This window comes from Rhinolophus ferrumequinum, chromosome 4 (genome assembly GCF_004115265.2).
Source record: "Rhinolophus ferrumequinum isolate MPI-CBG mRhiFer1 chromosome 4, mRhiFer1_v1.p, whole genome shotgun sequence".
Lineage (NCBI taxonomy): Eukaryota > Metazoa > Chordata > Mammalia > Chiroptera > Rhinolophidae > Rhinolophus > Rhinolophus ferrumequinum.
The window spans coordinates 82,254,761-82,275,454 of NC_046287.1; positions in this window are offsets into that span (position 1 = coordinate 82,254,761).

Here is a 20,694-nt window from a genome sequence, read left to right on the forward strand (position 1 = left end):
TGGCAGCACAATAGGTTTATTTACACCAGCTTCAGTAGGCTTGTTTGCACCACCAACACATGAGTTGTTAAACGAAATTAGAATGGTTACTATGTTACCAGACAATAGGAACTTTTCAGCTCCATTATAATCGTATGGGACCACAGTTATTTATGCAATCCATCATTGACTGAAATGTCATTATGTGGCTCATGAGTGTATTTGTGTAGCTTCTGTGAATAAAATATTGTAAATTTTAGGAAGTTTATTTTTTCTTTAGAGTATTGCTATGAAGTCCAGTACATCCTTTGCATTGATGTACTTTAAGTTCTTCAAAATACAATGGTAGATGACTACTATTCAGCAATAAAAATTACTTAACTACTGATGAACGCAGCAACATGACCTCAAAAAACTTTATACCATGTGAAAGAAGCCAGGAATAAAATAGTGTGTGCTGTATGATTGTATTCATATTTATCTCAAGAAAAGACTAATGAAACCTACTGTGACAGCAAACAGATGAGTGGTTACCTGCCCGGGGGAGGATTGACAGGTAAGATACACGAAGGGATTTCTAAAGTGATGAAAACATCCTGTCTTGACTTGGGTGCTGGTCACATAGGCATATACATTTATGAAGATACATTGAAATGTGCCCTTCATTGGGTGTCCTTGATATACATATACATTAAATGTTAATAAAGAATATAAAAATAAACAAAAAAAGGCAAACAACAGAAAGAGCTGTCAGATGGCAGAAGTCGGTTTCATGGAGGAGGGGACTTCACAGTAACTGCAAGACCAAAGTCATCCGTGATAGGAGGCAAGATTATAGTTTTTCAGAAAACCCTCTATTAAGAAACGCTCCTACAGGTGAGAAGTTTATCTGGATTATTGTTATCCTCACATCTTCTGGAAGAAACAAATAATGTTTTCCTGTGAGACTTAGAGAAATAAAAAAGGGAGAGAGAGGGGTTTTAGGTTCAAGGCGACAGTCAAGGAGTGATATCTTTCCTTTTATAAATGGTTACATTTATCCAGAACCCGAGTAGCAGCTGAACTCAGGCAGGAACACAGGTTTCTTGAGGCCCACTCTGGCGCTCCTTACTATTCACCTTGTTCCCAACTCTCAGGAGTCCGGGTATAACATGCAGAAGAAAATCATTTTGGCTTTGGTGCCCCCTAGACAAGGATGAGAATCCTAACCTCACCACTTGCTGGCTTTGTGACTTTGGCCCAATTATTTAAATTTTATTTCGTTCAGTTTATTCTTTGGTAAATTGAGAAACATCTGTGAGCATAAAATGAGGCAGCATATATCCAGTACGTAATGCCGTGGTTGGTATATAGAAAGCATTGAATACATAGTAGGTATTACTAAACTGTGGTAATAGAAACCGAGTTTCATAGTTCCGTTCCACTTAGTTACTGTTCTCTATCATTTCTGTTTTGTGCAAAAAGTTACAGATCAAATAGGCTCTCCCAGTCTCAGCTGGTGATATGAGTTACTGTAGTGCGGGAGACCCTGCTCGCTGTGCCATTTGTCATGCAGGGTGGAATGAGGGGTCTCTGGTCCCACTCCCCGCATAAGAACGCAGGATATGGTGAGGCCAAAAAGGAACACCCATGGAGCCACAGATGGGGAGTCATATCACTGTATTCTCGCTGGCGACATCCACCTTTCTGCAATCTGTGCTTGCCAGCCACCATCTTCTTGCTAGCCCCCATTTTTCTGCTAGCCTAGCCATGGCAATTATATTAGTGGCCAATGGCTCACTGGTTACAGCTGACGGCCAACTAGCCACAGCTGATGGCCATCCGATCACAGTTGATGGCCATTTACTACCGGAGTGAGCACCTTTACATGTGAGGCCCAGAGACTGAAAATTGCACTCCTGGCTCTGTCCCCACAGTTACCAAAAGGTCTTTGTGCCACATCTTTCTTGTGTCCTCCCTAAATTATTTTCAGGCAGAAAAATCATGCAAGAAGTGTAACTTCATGTTAGGAACCGTGGTAGGCTTAAAAGTGACCCCCCAAAATGTACCCATCCCAGTCCTGGGAACCTGGGAACATATCAACCTTGCATGGTGAAAAGAATTTTGGGGACAGGAGTAAGGTAAGGCTATTCCGATGGGAACGTCAGCCTACATAATCAGGTGGATTCAATCAAATCAGAGAGGCCTTATAAGGGAGGCAGGAGGCTCAGAGCAGTAGTAGGAGATGTGATGGGAGGAAGGCTCCAGGACCCAAGGAACACAGTCAGGTGCTGGACGCTGAAAAAGGCAAGGAAGGAGTTCTTCCCTAGAGCCTCCGGGAGGCACAGCCCTGCCGGACACCTTGCTTTCCACTTCTCACGTTAGGATGAATCATTTTTGTTGTTTGAAGGCACTATGTTTGTGGCAAGTTGTTGCAGCAGCCAGAGGAAACTAGACAGGAAAGTGAGAGAATTTAAGTGAAACCACAGATTTTCTCAGCAGGTGTCCCGACAGTCGCCTTGAACCTAAAACCATATTCCTGAAGCTGTTTCTCTGAGGCTGCTCACTGTTGTGGCCCCTTATTCTTAGGTTGCTTTAAGATTTAGTGACCACATATTCCACCACTGCCCCGCCCAAAACGAGAGGGGGAGGGGGTCTCTTTTCTGCTATCCAACAACCTGCAGGTAATAACCACTTGGCCTTTAGCTCTTCATTTGTTAAATGTATGCTGTTGGCTATAAGGGTCTGGCTGAGCCGGCCAAGGATGACCCAGGGAAAACTCATCATTGCTAATGGGACAAAGTTCTGTACTTTTAACTGCCGCTAGAAATAGAGAAAAAGGGAACTTATTTTTTTTCTGCAGTCTCATAAGCACTTTTATAGATATAGGCCACTTAGGACTTTAGAAAGAGTGAGTTAGTTAATGTTTAGAAAAGTGAAATTTAAAATCAACACAGTCTACATCATTCTTAGAAGTGAAAGTTACTTAAAATAACTACCTTTTAGGAAGAGCTGGTCAATGGATTATAGTACATATTTTTGCTGCCTTGCGAAGTATCTGAAAGAGCTGTATGTTTTCCTCAGACTAATGATTTTGAGAAGAACACAGCAGGTTGAATCACTTTAGTGATAATGAAACATTCAATTAAAGTAACGTTTTTGTAATGGCTATGATTACAAAGAAATGATTTACAAAAAAAAATGCTATATTTGAAAAATCTATTTGAGTTTTTTTTTTTTTTTGGTAATTCTAAATTTAAAAGGAAGGGGAGAGGAAACACTCAGTTTAAGCATTCCTTTCTTTTCAAATGAATATAGATGGAAATTTTTGAAAGTACTTGTTTCTGGGGCTCTGAATTCAATAACTTTTCTGGCAGCAGCTTCAGTGGCATTAAGTAGCAATGGGAGGGTAGGACTCAGTAGTTTGTAACAGTTAAAATCGAATGGAAGTTCTCCTTGCTTGATGGATAAGACCACATGGCTTTCAAACCACTGACTGAATCTCCATCCAGGACTCTTTCTCAGCTTTGGCTGCAGGTTGAAGGAATCAAGTGAGGAGTGTTCAAAATCTGTTAACACCTGATTCCCGCCACCAGAGTCAGATTAGGTGGTTTGGGGTGTGGCCTAACAGTGAGGTAAAGCTTCTCTCCTGTTGTCATATTCAGCCTGGCCTGCCCACCAGCCTGCCCTTCTTACTGCGATCTGTGAAAGTTCTGTGATTTGTCCTTACCCTATAATCATGGCCCCTCTCACTTAAAAAACAAAGTTTCTTCTAACTGAGCTTCAGAAAGTTTGATTTTCAACATGGCGTTACCCCCTCCAGGAAAGACCAACAATGGCTCAGACTAAGCCTGCACACAGTATAGCTGCCTCAATGATTTTATTAACTAAATATTATGAAAATATCCAACACTACTGAACACCAATTTTATCTTTCAATAAACAACACTCAACTCAGATTCATAGAGTGGGTGGACCGGAGTGAGCATGGTTGGCAGCTCTTACTGAGGGAAGCATCTTAGTGCTGGGAACTCAGTCCTTTATCCTGATAAATTATTTTCTCCCTGTTCTTCTTTAAAAAAAAGAATGAATATGTCAGGGTAACATTGGTTAATAAGATTGCATACATTTCAGATGTGCAACTATAATAGGCATCTGTGTATTCTATGTTGTGCTCACCACCCAAAGTCTAGTCTCTTCTGTCACCTTGTATTTGTAACAGTCTCAGTGTGAGTAGATTCCAGGAGAAATGGAATCTACTTTTAACCTCTTTGTCCTCCTCTGGTAACCACCATTCTGATGTCTGTATCTATGAGTCTAATTTTTTTGTTTGTATGTCTGTCTTGTTGGTTGATTTGTTGATTCTTGTTTTAAAAACCCCAAATGAGCGAAATTGTACATTTCTTGTCCTTTTCTGTGTGACTTATTTTATTTGGCATAATGCTCTCTCTTGTCTTTTAAGCATCCCTTATTTCCAGTGGTCTTTACTTGTACCACCATCTAGCGGCCTGCTGTTGAGAACGATCCTAAACCAATTGGCTAAGAAAGAAAGGAAAAAGGAAACACATTCTATAGATGTGTGCACATTAAGTTATCATGCTTTAATAATACTGTTTTTCTCTTAAATTTAACAGCCTTATTTATTTTAATACCAACTCAGTAATCTATAAACATAACTATTGTTTTTTACGAGTAAGGAACTACTGATACCATCTTTTCTAGAGTGTGGCTTGGGATTTACTAATCTAATGTTGAGTGTGATATAAAGACATATATATGGAGGGCTTTGTTTGGTCTTCTCATGGATCAAGCTTATATCCTGAAGGCCTAATAAATGGTGTGTGTGATGCCTTAGAGTTTTGAAGGCAAAAGGGCACTTGTAGTAAAACTGTTGAAGCTATTTGTACCCTCTAGGATGTTCTGAAATTGTCAGAGCTGGGGCAAACTGCATGCTTTACAGTCTCGTCTCCTACCCAAACTATACAGATAAACTATGTAATGATAGAAAACACATATATACCATGTGATCAAAAAGAAGGAAAAGATTTCTCAAAGGAGCAGAAACTGTGAGGAATTCTTAAGAGAGTGATAGCAGCTCAGATTACACACTGAAGAGTGAAATGGCGGCACACTGTGAATGTGGAGAGCCTGCAGGAGAGAAGTTCACAGATGATGGTGGTTGCATCAAGGAAGATAGAGGCTGAGAAGTAGGAGAGGCCTAGGGGAACCTGACAGGGAGATTAACTCAGGCACTGCAGAGGGACCGGTCATCCTGCTTGATCCTGTGATCCAGGGCACTGAGATGGGGCATCTAATAAACTTGGGAGCCATGCTGGCAGGCAGAAGAACAAGGCCCTGAGTGCAGAAGGTGCCAGGCCCTGTAGGGGGATGGAGGCTCCCTGTGTGGTACTCTCCTCTGTGGTGGCAGAGGGGAAAGTATCTGCAAGGAGGCTGCTGCTTTCCATAGCCTGAGGTGGAGTGTAGCAGGAGAAATAGTTAACAGTCTCAGTGTGAGTAGATTCCAGGAGAAATGGATATAGCAGCAAGCAATTTGTATATGAATGTATTGCTGCAAGTCAAGAAATAAAAAGACAAGGGTAAAGGATCTTAACAAGAATTCACTGAGAGGAAAAAAATGGCCAGTTCATATAAAATAATTCTCAACTGTATATGTATTTAGAAACTGAAATTTGAAAAAAAAAATGAAATAGGTTATTGGCAAAAATACAAGTCTGCCGATAGCGACAGTGATGAGGATGGGGGGGAATGCACTGTCATATTATTGGTAGAGGTAAAAATGTTTGTGAAGACTTTAGAGTAATTAATTGGCAATATTTAGTAAATTGGAAAAAATATATAGCATGATTCAGCTACTTCAATTCTGTACGTAAATCTGTTAGTTTCTCAATAATAAGACATGTAGGAAGATGCTCACTGTACCAGTATGTGTAATAACAAATAAGTGAAGAAAAACTAAATTCTGAAAAACACAATAGTTATGCCACACAATCACAAACTGGACTGCTACTCAGTGAAAGCAATTCACTAAATCTGCATTTATCCACAAAAATAAAGCAATCTGAACTATGGAATGAGAAAAGCAAGTTGCAGTTGAATGTTATATTTATGAAAATACAACAGCACAAAATATGAACAAAGTTATATGAGATGTACACATATATGAATACCTACATTCGCTTAAATACTGTCACACTTTCTACTTTCCTCAGTAACAAACCTTGTCTAAAAAATTCTGTAGTTACTGTGTTTACTTCTTTCCACTTTTTCTTAATCCATCCTGAAAGCCCGTTACACCTCTATTGAAACCACTCTACCGATGTCAACAACCTTCATCTTGTCAAATACAAGGATCTTGTTATTGTCCCCAACCTTACTGACCTTTCACCACCACTTAACACAGCTGATCACTTCTGCCTTTTTGAAATTATTGCATTACTTGTTTTCCAATATACCAAAATTTATTTTGTCAAAAGTTTTATATTTCTTTTTAGTTTACCTCATCTTGAACTCAGAATTTTAGATTACTCTATCTAGACTTTCTTCCAGATGATTTTATCCATTCCTACATACTCCATAGAGACTAAATTCATCACCCTAAATATCACTTCAGAACAAAATTCCCCCCCGAAATCTGTACTCTTGTTAAACCATTTTTTCATCACATCTGCTTCCACTTTAATACACAGAACTATAATTTCTCACTTAGATATTGCATCACTCTTCTAAAATGTGTGAAATCAGTTTCTCAGAAAGAGAGCAGAGGGAAGGAGGCAGGAAATGTTGGAGTAATGGATGCCTGAAAAGTTGCCAAATATGAGGATAACTATAAATCCACAGACCCAAAAATTAAATCAATACCAAACATAATAAAGAGAACCTCTCTAAGGCAATGATTAAGTGATAAAGGTACATTTCTTAAAGTAGCTACATACAGAGGAGCAAGAATGACAGCAGACTTCTTATCAGACAACATTAAGAGTAAGTACAATGCAATGACATCTTTAACCTTCTGAAAACATGGAATTCTAGACCAAGCAAAAATATCACTAAAATAAATGAAATGATGAGTTATAGACCGGAAAAACCACTTGTGCTATTTATTATTTTGGATGACAGTCCCCAGCTGACCATCAGAATCTATGATTATGCATGTGAGTGAATGAGCTTTTCAGTGATTCCAGGCCTGGATTTTGAGTCTTCCCGGTATGTTCCGGGTACTGTGGAACAGAAACTAAACAATGTCCGTGTGTCCTTTCTTAATTCTTGATCAGTAGAAACTGAGAGAAAATTATTGTTTATAGCCTCTGAGCTTTAGGATAATCGGTGGCACAGCGATAGATAACCGATGCTTCTCTCTGATGCTGGTAGTCAGTTTTTAAGGTTGTGCCTGTGTTCTGAATGCCACCGACCCACCTTTCCTCCAACCCATATATGTTGGGCCCTAATGACTTAGGAGCTCTAATGTCACTGCCAGATCCAGTGTCACTGAGGAAAGAGTGAGCTTTGACAGGGACAAAAGGCCCAAGGAGTAATGATTATTCCTGTAACAATTGCTACAAGCATGGTGAATCCAGAGGTGAAAGAGAAATGTTAGACCTAGTAGCACTTTAGTTCTCATTTATATGCAATTTCATTACAATTTTTTTTTTGCTTAGATTGCCCATGATTAAAACTTTACTTTTTCCAGTTTCATTAAGACATAATTGACACAGCATCACTATATACATTTAAGACACACAGTATGATGGGTTCATTTGCATATATTGTGAAACAATTACCACAATAGCTACCACCATCTGATACACACAATACAAAGAAAAGAAGAAAAAAAATAAAGGAAAATTTCTCCTTGCTATGAGAACTCTTAGGGTTTACTCTTAACTTTCCTGCATATCATACAGCAATGTTAGCTATAGTCATCACGTTGTACATTACAGCCTTCGTACTTATGCCTCTTACAACGGGACATTTGTAGCTTTTGACTACCTTTCTCCAACTCCCCCTTCCTGTACCCCCTTTACTAAATGGCAGTTGTGAAATATGAGAAAAACACCTCCATGTTTTCTGAATGTACAATTGGATGTTTATTGCTGCCATTTATTGAGACAGAATATGAACAGGAATTCAGACTGTGTGATGACAAGCTCAGGTGCCTCTGAGAAAGTCAGGAGCAAATATCAAGCAGATAGTGGAATAAATGGGTCTGGAGCTCAAAGAGATATAACATATACATATATATATGTGTGTGTGTGTATGTGAAATATATATATTTATCAGATGTGGAAATACAAACTATAGATGTGAATGTGATATATCAGGAGACATGTTAAAGGAGGATTGCTCTAAAGATGCACTGTTGACATTTTGGGCAGGTTACTTTCTTTTTCATATAGGACTGGACTATCAGGTGCATCATAGGATGACTAGTAGGTGGGAGGAGCATCCCGGGCTCCTACCCACCAGATGCTAGTTATAACAAAAAGTCTCCAGTTATTACCAAATGAACTGTTGGGAAAATCACTAGATTAGAGTAATAAGAGCAAAAAACCCCTCTTAATATATTCATGATAACTATATTTCTCTATATTGTTAATATAAAATAAAATGGAGACTGAGCCTGAAAATTCCCCAGACAAACCATTGAAGCCACATAAACAAAACTTCATCCTTGTTTATAAATATAAGCAAAACTTAGGTTACTTTTTGTAAATGAAGCTGATAATCATAAAACCTAAGAAATCTTCTGAAAATGGCATGAGATAATCCCTTTTAACCAACATGCTGCCCTCTGGAAATTCCACTGTAATAACCAACCATTGTAAAGGTTGAACAATTCCCTGCTTTTCACATCATCATAAGCTATCCTGTACTGTCACGCCTCTGATACCACTTTCAGGTTTAGAGTCTCCCTGTTGCATAGTATCTTTCTCTGCAATAACGTATTCACATCAACTAAAGCCCTCTGAATTTTCATGTACAATATGATTCTTAAAGTAAAGTATCTATATTTTTGTAAAATATATTTTTAAATTATTCCCAATAAAATATCTTTTCAGAAATCTATTCCCCACTGTATATCTCTCTCTCTAAATGGTATTTAATTTACTGGACCTCTTGTGCATACTCTCTTATCCTCATATGTTATGGCAAAGCAAATACATTATTTCATCTTTCATTATCTCTGCCTTAATTTTGTTGAGGTTCTATAAGGATAACTATTATGCTTAAGTGTTATTCCTCAAAATAATTAAGATAATCTTGGAAAATGCCCATTTTGCTTAAAATATATCAATCTTCTAAGAACATTTTTTCTATATTGCTTTGATTTAAATGCTCTGATCATGATCAAACATTAAAATGTCTTAGAAATACCTGAACCACCTATTATTAAATATCTGCATATTTCTTAATTTTTATATAGTGTTGGACAGATTTATAAATGATGTCATAATTTCAAATGGGCAATTCAAAACTGATTTACCTAACATAGAGCCCCCAATTATAATGCCTAGAAATATACTTATCAATTCATTGTAACACTAGTACTGCAGAACAAAAAGTAAGATATGTTACACTGATTATTGTTAAACAGTTGTTTGCAGTATTTGGTTTTCATTTAAAAAATGGCCTAATACTGTCAGATTATTTCATGCTTATTTTCTTATTAATTTGAATTCTGTACATGTCCTATCGTTTATGTAAATCTTCCTAACCACTGAATAAACTCATCTAGTACTTATATTATTAATCTGACTTTCCCCTTTTCCCCTGGTTCAAATATTATAAAATATATCTTCTAAGAATTTTTCGATTATTAACTAAGTTCTCAGTTGTATTGGTATAGAGTTGTTTGTAGCCATCTTTTCTTCTTTAAGTAATTGCTTATAATAGTTACCTGTTGCTTGGTAATCACCCCAAATTTTATCATCTTAAAATGGCACACATACATTCTCAGTTTCTAGAAATTGGAATGAGTGCATGGCTTAGTTTCATCCTCTGACTCAAAGCTTCTCGCAGGTTGTATTTATCGTGGCAACCAGGACCAAGTCATCTCGTTTCTACTGTGGCAGAATCCAGTTCTAAGATCTCACAGTACTTGTTGGAAAGATTTAGTTCCTTTAGAGTCTGTGAACTGCAGGGTCACATGGGCTTTTCCAAAACAGTAGCTTGAGTCATCAAATTGAGCCAGCCAATGAGTGAAGAGAGAGTGAGAGAATGCCAGTAAGAGAATAACACAGATAAAGTCAAAACCTTTTGTAACCTAATCATGGAAATGGCATTTCATAAATGTTGTATTCTCTATGTTTTAAGCTAACTACTAGGTCCATCCCATTGTGAAAGAGAGGGAATTATACAAGTGTGTGAATATTGGGAGGCAGGGGATACCAGGGGCCATCTTAGAAAGTCAGCCTACTTCATTGCTTATATGTATTTTCTTTTTTGTTTCTCTTGATTTTGTGAGATATCCAGAAGGACTGAAAATAGCCACTGTGCCCCTTGCATGACTGTACCCCCTACTCATCTTTCCTACTTTTCACCTCTCTTGCTAGACTTGAATTACTTAACCAATGGCTGCAAACTCCGGGAACATTTATTTCCACATCTGAAAACGTTTTTTTTTTTGGACAACTATATCCCAAACTAGATGAACATTAGCTGACTTATCTTGCTAACTACTGTAAAAATATGCTTTTCTCTTTAAAATCAAGAGCACCTTTAAAGGTGATTTTGTATTGCAGCATTCTGAATACAGGTTTATGTTAGAAAGTATTGTGGTTGTTATTTCAGTTTATTTGTGTATAATCTGCTTTTCCTTTATCAGCTTTAATTGAAGATTATCAATTTTGGTAATACTTTCAAGAACTAATTTTGGTTGTGGTGGTCCCTTCTATTTCAACTTTGTAATCTATTTAATTTCTACTCTTTTTTGCTTTTTATTTCATGGAACTACATTGTTGTCTTCTTTTTCTAACTTTTTGATTTGGATGTTGTTAAATCAGGTATTTGAGAAGAAGATATCAGGATGGAATTATATTGCAAATTATGTTTTGCAAGATATATTTTGAAGTGACACCTCTAAAGGATAAAGTGAGAGGATCAGGATTAAACAGACAGGGTCTTCAGGCCATGATGTGGATCTGGCACCTGTGGTCTGGAAGGAAGGAGGACTGGGTAGGAGGAGCTTCTGGCTGAACTGCAATTCTGGGAAAACTCAGCTGGGATGAAAGGGAGCTGCGAGGTAAAGATTGCTCACTAAAAGAGTCCCATACTAGGCAAGAATATCCCAGCACTAAAGCCACTGTCATACTCAATGGTTTTAAAAAGACCAGGAATAGTATGTCCTTGACTTGAATATTGCAACTTTATGGGGGAAAAAAATGAGACAGTTGGAAATTTTCTGCTAAATACCCTCCCCATAGCAGGGACCCTTTTCACAGTAGGTGTATTTGGAGGGGAATTTGAGTGGTACATTTCTCATGCTACTATAACCATCCCAAACATATTTGAAAAATAACAGCTCCACATTTCCCATAGGCTTCTTTACCTGGGGGAAAAATATTAGCATTAAAATGGAGGATTAATCCTTCATCTCTGTATTTGGTTCTGAAGCCAGCGTCTCTCCTTAAACATACATTTTAAATACCCTCAGCCTCGGCAATCCTCTGTATATTGATAGCTCATTTGGTGGTCTGACCTAAACTCTCATTTGGAAAGAATTGAGCCCTTGGTATTGATACCTTTCTCAAATCTGGACTGTCACATGTGTCCATTCACTATTACTATTGAGCAAGTGAGTACCAAGTGCTGTCAAAGTGGCTTTCGTGAGATACATAGGCATTTCTTCTTGTCTCCATTGTATAAAAGCTACTCTATCTCCTCCTGATGACCAAGGTAAATTAGCCTTGCCAATTACTGTGCAGGATAAAGGAGAGATGAAGCAGAACTGGGTAGAGCTACAGATTGTGATGCAGGGCTGGCATCTGTGAAATTCGAGAGGGATGGCAGCAGGATTGGGTAGGAGTCTCCAACTCTGAGGCAGGCAGGGAAATGGAGAGCACTGAAGTAAAGATTGCCTGGTAGAGTGCCGCATGCCAGGAAGGAATGAGTTGTGCAAGGATGGCGCAGCACTGGTATCCCTGCTGTGTTCAGCCATTGTCCATGAGAAGCGCGGGGATAATACACCCTTAGTATGAATATAGTGAATATGACAGATCCAACATTACAGCAGCTGGAGTCTGTCCAGGAACCACCCCCTCACAGCAGATTCAATTAAAGTCGATTATTCTTTTTTAAATTGGGGCATTTATAGCTCTAATCTCCCTCTAAATACTTTGCTGGTTATATTTCATTCATTTTGAAAGGTAGTATTTCTATTCTTCATTTGTATTATCTAATAATCTACTATGAAATCCTCCTTAGTAATTATTTAGAAGTATTTATATTTTATATTTAAAAATATTTCCTATGATTTAAAAAAATATTTAGATAATGTGTTTGATATATGATTCTGGCTGAATATTTACAGAGGTTTCTTTGCATGTTAAATATATGCATGAAAATAATTTTTTCATACATCAAAATACATTTATTGAGTAGATCAGACATTATGTTATGCACAGGGGATTTAAAAATGAGAAAAGGAAGAGATACATATGACCAACAAGCACATGAAAAGATTCTCAGCATCATTAGTCATTAGGGAAATGTGAATCAAGACCACAATGAGAAACCACTACACGCTCACTAGAATGGCTAAAATTAAAAAAAAAGAAAAAGAAAAAGGGAAAAGAACTAACAAGTGTTGGTGATGATGTGGAATAATTTTTTACTGTGATAAAATTGGTATAAAAGTTTATATCTATGTCAGGTGTAAAACAGTATAATTTGATATCTGTATGCACTGCATAGTATTCATCATGTGATTACCATACGATTGATCTCCTTGACCCATTTTGTCTTCTCCCAATCTCCCTTGCACTCTGGTAACCACCAGTCTGTTCTCTGCATCTATGAGTTTCGTTTTTCTTCAGATTCTACATAGAAGTGAAATAGACTATTTGTCTTTAGGTGCATAACTTAGCATAACACCCTCAAGGTCCATCCGTTGTCACAAAAGGCAAGATTTCCTTTTAATGGCTGAGTAGTATTCCATTTTATGTATACATATATACACTATATGTATATATGTACATATAATTGTACATATACACATAAATAGTATATACATGTGTATATGTGTCTATATACTCATACATACACATACATATCACATTTTTATTCATTCAGCCATTAATCGGCATTTAGGTTGTTTTCATATTTTGGCAATTATAAATAATAAATAATGCAGTGAACATCAGGGTGCATAAATATTTTCAAATTAATGTTTTGTATATTTGGAATAAATACCCAGAAGTATCATAGCTGGGTCCTATGGTAGTTCTATTCTTAATTTTTGAGCAATCTGCATGCAGTTTTTCATAGCGGCTGCACCAATTTACAATCCCACACACAGTTGCTTCTGTAATATCAGAACTTACATTCAAGTCTTTAATAGAGTTAATTTTTGTGTTTGGTTTAAGGTAGTGTTCTAGTTTCATTCCTTTGCATATGGTTGTCCAGTTTTCCTTCCAGTTATTGAAGAGACTGTTCTTTTCCTACTGTAGGTTCTGATTCCTATGTCATAAATAAATTGTCCATACATACGTGAGTTTATTTCTGGGCTCTCCATTTTGTTCCATTGATCTGTGTCTGTTTTCATGTCAATACCATACTGTATTCATTACTATAACTTTGCAGTATAGTTTGGAATCAGGGAATGTGATACATCCAGCTTTGTTCTTACTTTCTCAAGATTGCGTTGACTATTTGGAGTCTTTTTTGGTTCTATATAAATTTTAGAATTATTTGTTCAAGATCTGTGAAAAATTTCATTGGAATTTTGATAGGGATTGCACTGAATTTGTAGATCTCTTTGGGTAGTATGGACTTCTTAACAATACATAGAATACCTTTTCATTTATTTGTGTCTTCTTCTTTGAAGAAGACAATGTCTTTGAACAATGTCATATTATTTTCAGTATGTAGGCCTTTCACCTCTTTGGTTAAATATATATTTTAGGTATTTTATTGTTGTATGCAACTATCAGTGGGATTGTTTTCTTAATTTCACTTTATGACAGTTTGTTATGTGTGTATAGAAATGCCATGGTTTTCTGTATATTGATTTCATTTATTCTAACAGGGCTGCTTGGATTTTTTTTTTCCTGATCTCTTTGATGAAATTTTCTATGTGTTCATTCATTCTTCTAAGAACAGTGAGCATTTTTATAAATATTATTTTTAGTTTTTTGTTTGTTTTTTATCAGGAAGATTACTTATTTCTGTTTCTTAGGGGTTTGTTTCTGAGGTTTTATTTTGTTCTTTCCTTTGGAACATATCCCTCTATTTCCTCATTTTGCTTGACTCTGTGTATTAGGTGAAACAGCTGTGTCTCTTAGTCTTGAAGTAGTGGTCATTGGAAGACCAAGGGTGTATTTCAGCCTGCTGTCTGTAGTGCCCTGGGGATGGTAGCTTGTCAAGAACTGTCTATCTGCCTGTTTTAGTTCCATGAGGCCCCAGAACACAAGCCCACCCTCAGCTCTTGTCCCACCTACCTACTCCCTCACCCCGGCCCCCCAGTGCCAGGCATTCAAGTAGTATCCCCTGTAGAGAGTGTGTGTACCCTCTGTCTCTGGTAGGGATGGGGCCATAGTGGAGGCACACTGATAGAGCCTGCCCACTGGGTCCAGTGCATCTGGGGTTGCAGTGGATGGTTGCCTGGCCTCAGGGGAATACTGGGTTAGGATGAGTTGTCCTAGCAAGATGGTTGGACAGTACCAAAAATAGCACCCACCAGCGCAAAGCTAGTAAGGTAGAGGAGAGTTAAAAAATGGTGTCCACCAGTGAATTTATCCCCAGAGAGTGTTCCAATAGACTCCTTTACGCCTCTGTCACACACCCTAAGATTAGTCAATGAACACCCTTCACGTATGGCCCAGGTGTTTTTCAAATTCCAGCCTTCACACTGGGACTCAAAGCAAGTAAGGCAGTGTGGAGCCCTTTAAAAGCAGAGTCTCACTTTTCTACAGCCCTTGGTTCTCAGGGCCTAAGCCCCACTGGTGTTTTTACAGTCAGACCTTATGGGGACTTGTCTTCCTGGTTCAGGTCCCCAAGGATGGGGTACTTGACATGGGGCTCAAACCCCTCACTCTTCAGGGAGGAGGTGTGTGTGGGTGATATCCCTCCCAGTTGCAGGTGGCTGCCCTAAGGGTGAGGGTCCTGACAAGACTGAGTGTATGCCCCTCCTACCCATCTTCATGTAGCTTTTTCTTTTTGTCCTTCATTGTGGAATAACTGTTCTACTAGTCTTCAGATCTTTTTCAGAGAGAATTGTTCTACGTGTCTACGTGTAATTGTAGTTTGGATGTCTCAATGGATAGAGTTTAGTTCAAGATCTTCCTATACACCCATCTTGAACCCGTCCTCTGATAATCTGTATTTTTGAATTGTTGGATTTAATTTACATCATGTTTTAATTTTTATTTTTCAAACATATATATACCTAATATATATTTTTTATTGTCTTTCAGTTGTTGAGGAACTTGCCTTTAATTCTTCCTTGTGAAGATACATCTATGAAGTCTCCTTTAAATGCAAATTAATAAAGCTATATCTTATTATATACATAAAAGTGCCAGTGTTATATCTGTGGCTTGAATTAGATATTTTAGTACTATATAGAGATAATACTATTTCCTAGTAATATTTTATATAAATATATTTTCAGATATTAATATACTTACACTGATTTTTATTTGCTTTTGCAGTTCTTTTAGTTTGCTCATGTTAAATTTTTAATATGAAAATTGTTTTCTCTCAGCACTTTGAAGATGTTTTTCCACTGTTTTCTATCAGCATTTTCTGCTGTTTAGAAATTAATTGTCCTATTTGTTGTACTTTTCTTCCCATTGCTTTTACAATTTCTCTGTCTTAATTATAGAACATATTCATGACACTATAGCTAGTTATACATTTATTTTTATCCCATTTGGAAACTGTGGAGCTTTTTGAATCTTATATATTCTGGGAAATGCTTTCAGACTTTATCTTCAAATATTACTCTCCTCTGCCCTCTCTAGTGCCATCTTCTAAAACTCTGCTTTGATATTTTACTCTTACTTTACCTCAATCTTATTTGAATTTTCACATTTTAGATATCTTTGTCTCTGTTAGATATATTCTTGGTAATATCTTCATTCTATTTTTGTTTATTCTCTCTTTAATAGGGACTATGCCAATGTTTAGACCATTAATTGTATTTCTAACAAGACACGCACGCACAAAACAGGTGCACATACCACATCCCCATGCAACACCCTCACCCCCTATCATGTGCATACCCCACACATGCACCCCACTCACATGACATACACACACACACAACACTTCCAGAAGATTTCTAGAAATTTTTTCATTTTGATTTTTAAAATGCCTTGCTTGCTTCTTTGATGGCCTTTTTTCTTAGTCATAATTTTGATGTATTTTATATTGTAAATAAAAGACTTATTTTACATTACATATTGTATTGTTATTTTTTTTTAATTTATTGGGGTGACAATTGTTAGTAAAATTACACAGATTTCAGGTGTACAATTCTGTATCACATCATCTATAAATTACATTGTGTGTTCACCACCCAGAGTCAGTTCTCCTTCCATCACCATATATTTGATCCCCCTTACCCTCATCTCCCACCCCCCACCCCCTTACCCTCTGGTAACCACTAAATTACGTTCCCCAGATTAATTTTCAAAACCCCGTGGCCATCTTGTGGTTACTGATTGTTTTCTAATCCCCTCATCTTCCCCCTTACCCCCACCCCCCCGCCCATCTAGCAACCCTCAGTTTTTCCTCTTTGTCTCCAAAACTGTTTCTGATTAGTTCATTCACTTATTCTTTTCTTTAGATTCCGCATATAAGTGAGATCATATGGTACTTATCTTTCTCTGTCTGACTTATTTCACTTAACATAATGTTCTCTAGGTCCATCCATGTTGTTGCAAATGGTAAGATTTCTTTCTTCTTTATGGCTGCATAATACTCCATTGTATAAATGTACCACAGTTTCTTAATCCAGTCATCTACCGATGGGTATTTCGGTTGTTTCCATATCTTAGCTATTGTGTATAGTGCTGCAATAAACATAGGAGTGCATAAAGATTTTTGAATTGGAGTTTTGGATTTCTCCGGATAGATACCTAGGAGTGAAATTACTGGATCATAGGGTAGTTCCATTTTCAGATTTTTGAGATACCTCCATACTGTTTTCCATAGTGGCTGCACGAGTCTGCAATCCCACCAACAGTGCACAAGCGTTCCCTTTTCTCCACATCCGCGCCAGCACTTGTTGTTTGTTGATTTATTGATGATAGCCATTTTGACTGGGGTGAGGTGGTATCTCATTGTGGTTTTTATTTGCATTTCTCTGATGGTTAGTGAGGTTGAGCATTTCTTCATATTGTCTGTTTGCCATCTGTATGTCCTTTTTAGAAAAATGTCTCTTCAAGTCCTCTGCCCATTTTTTAATTGGGTCGTTTGTTTTTTTGGAGTTGAGTTGAGTGAGTTTTTTTATAGATTTGTGATATTAATCCCTTATCAGATATATCATTGGCAAATATCTTTTCCCATTCAGTAGGACCCCTTTTTGTTTTATTGATGGTTTCCTTTGCTGTGAAAAAACTTTTTAGTTTGATATAATCCCACATGTTTATTTTTTCTCTTACTTCCCTCGTACGAGGGGATATATCAGTAAAAATCTTACTCCGGGTAATGTCTGTGAAGTTTCTTCCTATATTTTCTTCTAGGTATTTTATGGTTTCAGATCTTACATTTAAGTCTTTAAGCTATTTTGAATTTATTTTTGTATGTGGTGTGAGAAGGTGGTCCAGCTTCATTTTTTTTGCATGTGTCTGTCCAGGTTTCCCAGCACCACTTATTGAATAGACTGTCTTTACCCCATCGTACATTCTTGCTTCCATTGTCGTAGATTAAATGGCCATATAGGCATGGATTTATTTCTGGACTCTCTATTCTGTTCCATTGATCTATGTGTCTGTTTTTATGCCAGTACCATGCTGTTTTGATTACTGTAGCCTTGTAGTATAATTTGAAGTCAGGTATTGTTATACCTCCCTTTGTTCTTATTTCTCAAGATTGCTGAGGCTATACGGGGTCTTTTATGGTCCCATATAAATTTTAGGATTATATGTTCTATTTCTGTGAAAAACGTCGTTGGTAGTTTGATAGGAATTGCGTTGAATATGTATATTGCCTTAGGCAGTATGGACATTTTAACTATATTAATTCTTCCTATCCATGAACATGATATGTGTTTCCATCTATTTATATCTTCTTTCATTCCTTTCTTCAGTGTCTTATAATTTTCTGAGTACAGATCTTTTACTTCTTTGGTTAAATTTATTCCCAGGTATTTTATAGTATTTGGAGCAATTGTAAATGGGAGTGTTTCTTTAATTTCTCCTTCTGATGTTTTATTATTGGTATATACAAATGCAACTGATTTCTGAATATTAATTTGTATCCTGCTACTTTACTAAATTCATCTATCAGCTCTAATAGCTTCTTGGTGGAGTCTTTAGGGTTCTCTATATATAGTATCATATCATCTGCATATAATGATAATTTTACTTCCTCCTTACCAATTTGGATGCCTTTTATTTCTTTTTCTTGTCTGATTGCTGTGGCTAGAACTTCCAGCACTATGTTGAATAGAAGCGGAGATAGTGGGCAACCTTGCCTTGTTCCTGATCTTAGGGGGAATGGTTTTAGCTTTTCCCCATTGAGTATGATGTTAGCTGTGGGTTTGTCATATATGGTAATCAGACTATTCAGGTTTTCTGTTTCTTCTTGAGTTAGCCTTGGAAGGTTGTATGCCTCTAGAAAATTGTCCATTTCTTCCAGATTGTCAAATTTGTTGCCATATAGTTGCTCATAGTAATTTCTTAAAACTTTTTGTATTTCTGCGGTGTCCATTGTTACTTCTCCTCATTCATTTCTGATTTTATTAATTTGGGTTCTCTTTCACTTTTTTTTAATGAGTCTGGCTAAAGGTTTGTCAATGTTGTTTATCTTCTCTAAGAACCAACTCTTGGATTCATTGATCTTTTGTATTGTTTTTCTGGTTTCTGTTTCATTTATTTCTGCTCTGATCTTTATTATTTCCTTCCTTGTGCTCTCTTTGGGCTTATTTTGCTGTTCTTTTTCCAGATCCCTTAAGTGTGAAGATAAACTGTTGATTAGTGATGTTTCTTGTTTCTTTAGGTAGGCCTGCAAAGCTATGAATTTCCCTCTTAGGACTGCTTTCGTGGCATCCCATAGATTTTGGGTCGTCGTGTTTTCATTTTCGTTTGTCTCGAGATATCTTTTGATTTCTTCCTGATCTCCTAGTTGACCCATTCATTATTTAGTAATAAGTTATTCAGCCTCCATGAATTGGTGTGTCTTCCAGTTTTTTTCCTGTAGTTCATTTCTAATTTCATAACATTGTGATCAGAGAAGACAATTGGTATGATTTCAATTTTCTTAAATTTATCAAGACTTGTTTTGTGGCCTAACATATGGTCTATCTTGGAAAATGTTCCATGTGTGCTTGAGAAAACCGTGTACTTTGCAGCACTGGGGTGAAATGTTCTGAAAATATCGATTAAATCCAAGTGGTCCAATGTATCATTTAAGGCTGTTGTTTCTATATTGATTTTCTGTCTGAAAGACCTGTCCTTTGTTCAGAGTTGTGTTGAAGTCCCCTACTATGATAGTGTTACTGTTGATCTCTGTCTTTATGTCAGTCAGTGCCTGTTTTATATATTTTGGTGCTCCTATGTTGGGTGCATAGATGCTTACTAGGGTTATGTCCTCTTGTCGGATCGATCCCTTTATTATTATATAGTGCCCATCTTTATCTTTTAATATGTTCTTCATTTTAAAGTCTGTTTTGTCAGATATAAGTATCGCAACTCCAGCTTTTTTCTCATTTCCATTTGCATGAAATATCTTACTCCAACCCTTCACTTTCAGCCTGTGTGTGTCTTTTGTTCTGAGGTGAGTCTCTTGTATACAGCATATACAAGGGTCTTGCTTTCTTATCCAGTCAGCCACCCTATGTCTCTTGATTGGAGCATTTAATCCGTTTACATTTAAAGTGATTATTGATAGGTACATAGTTATTGCCATTTTTAAATTTGTAGTTAGGTTGTTTTGATCTTTCTTCTATTTACAGAAGTCCTTTTAGTATTTCTTGCAATGCTAGCTTGGTGGTGATAAATTCCTTTAGCTTATTTTTTTCTGGAAAGCTCTTTATCTCTCCATCAACTTTAAATGATAGCCTTGCTGGATAAAGCAATCTAGGTTGTAGGCCTTTGTTTTGCATCACTTTGAGTATCTCCTGCCACTCCATCCTGGCCTTCAATGTTTCTGTAGAAAAGTCATTTGATAGTCGTATGGGAGTTCCCTTGTATGTAACCCTCTGTCTTTCTCTTGCTGCTTTTAGGATTCTCTCTTTGTCTTTAAGCTTTGCCATTTTAACTATAATGTGTCTTGGTGTGGACCTGTTTGGGTTTATCCTGGTTGGAACTCTCTGCACTTCCTGGGCTTGTATGT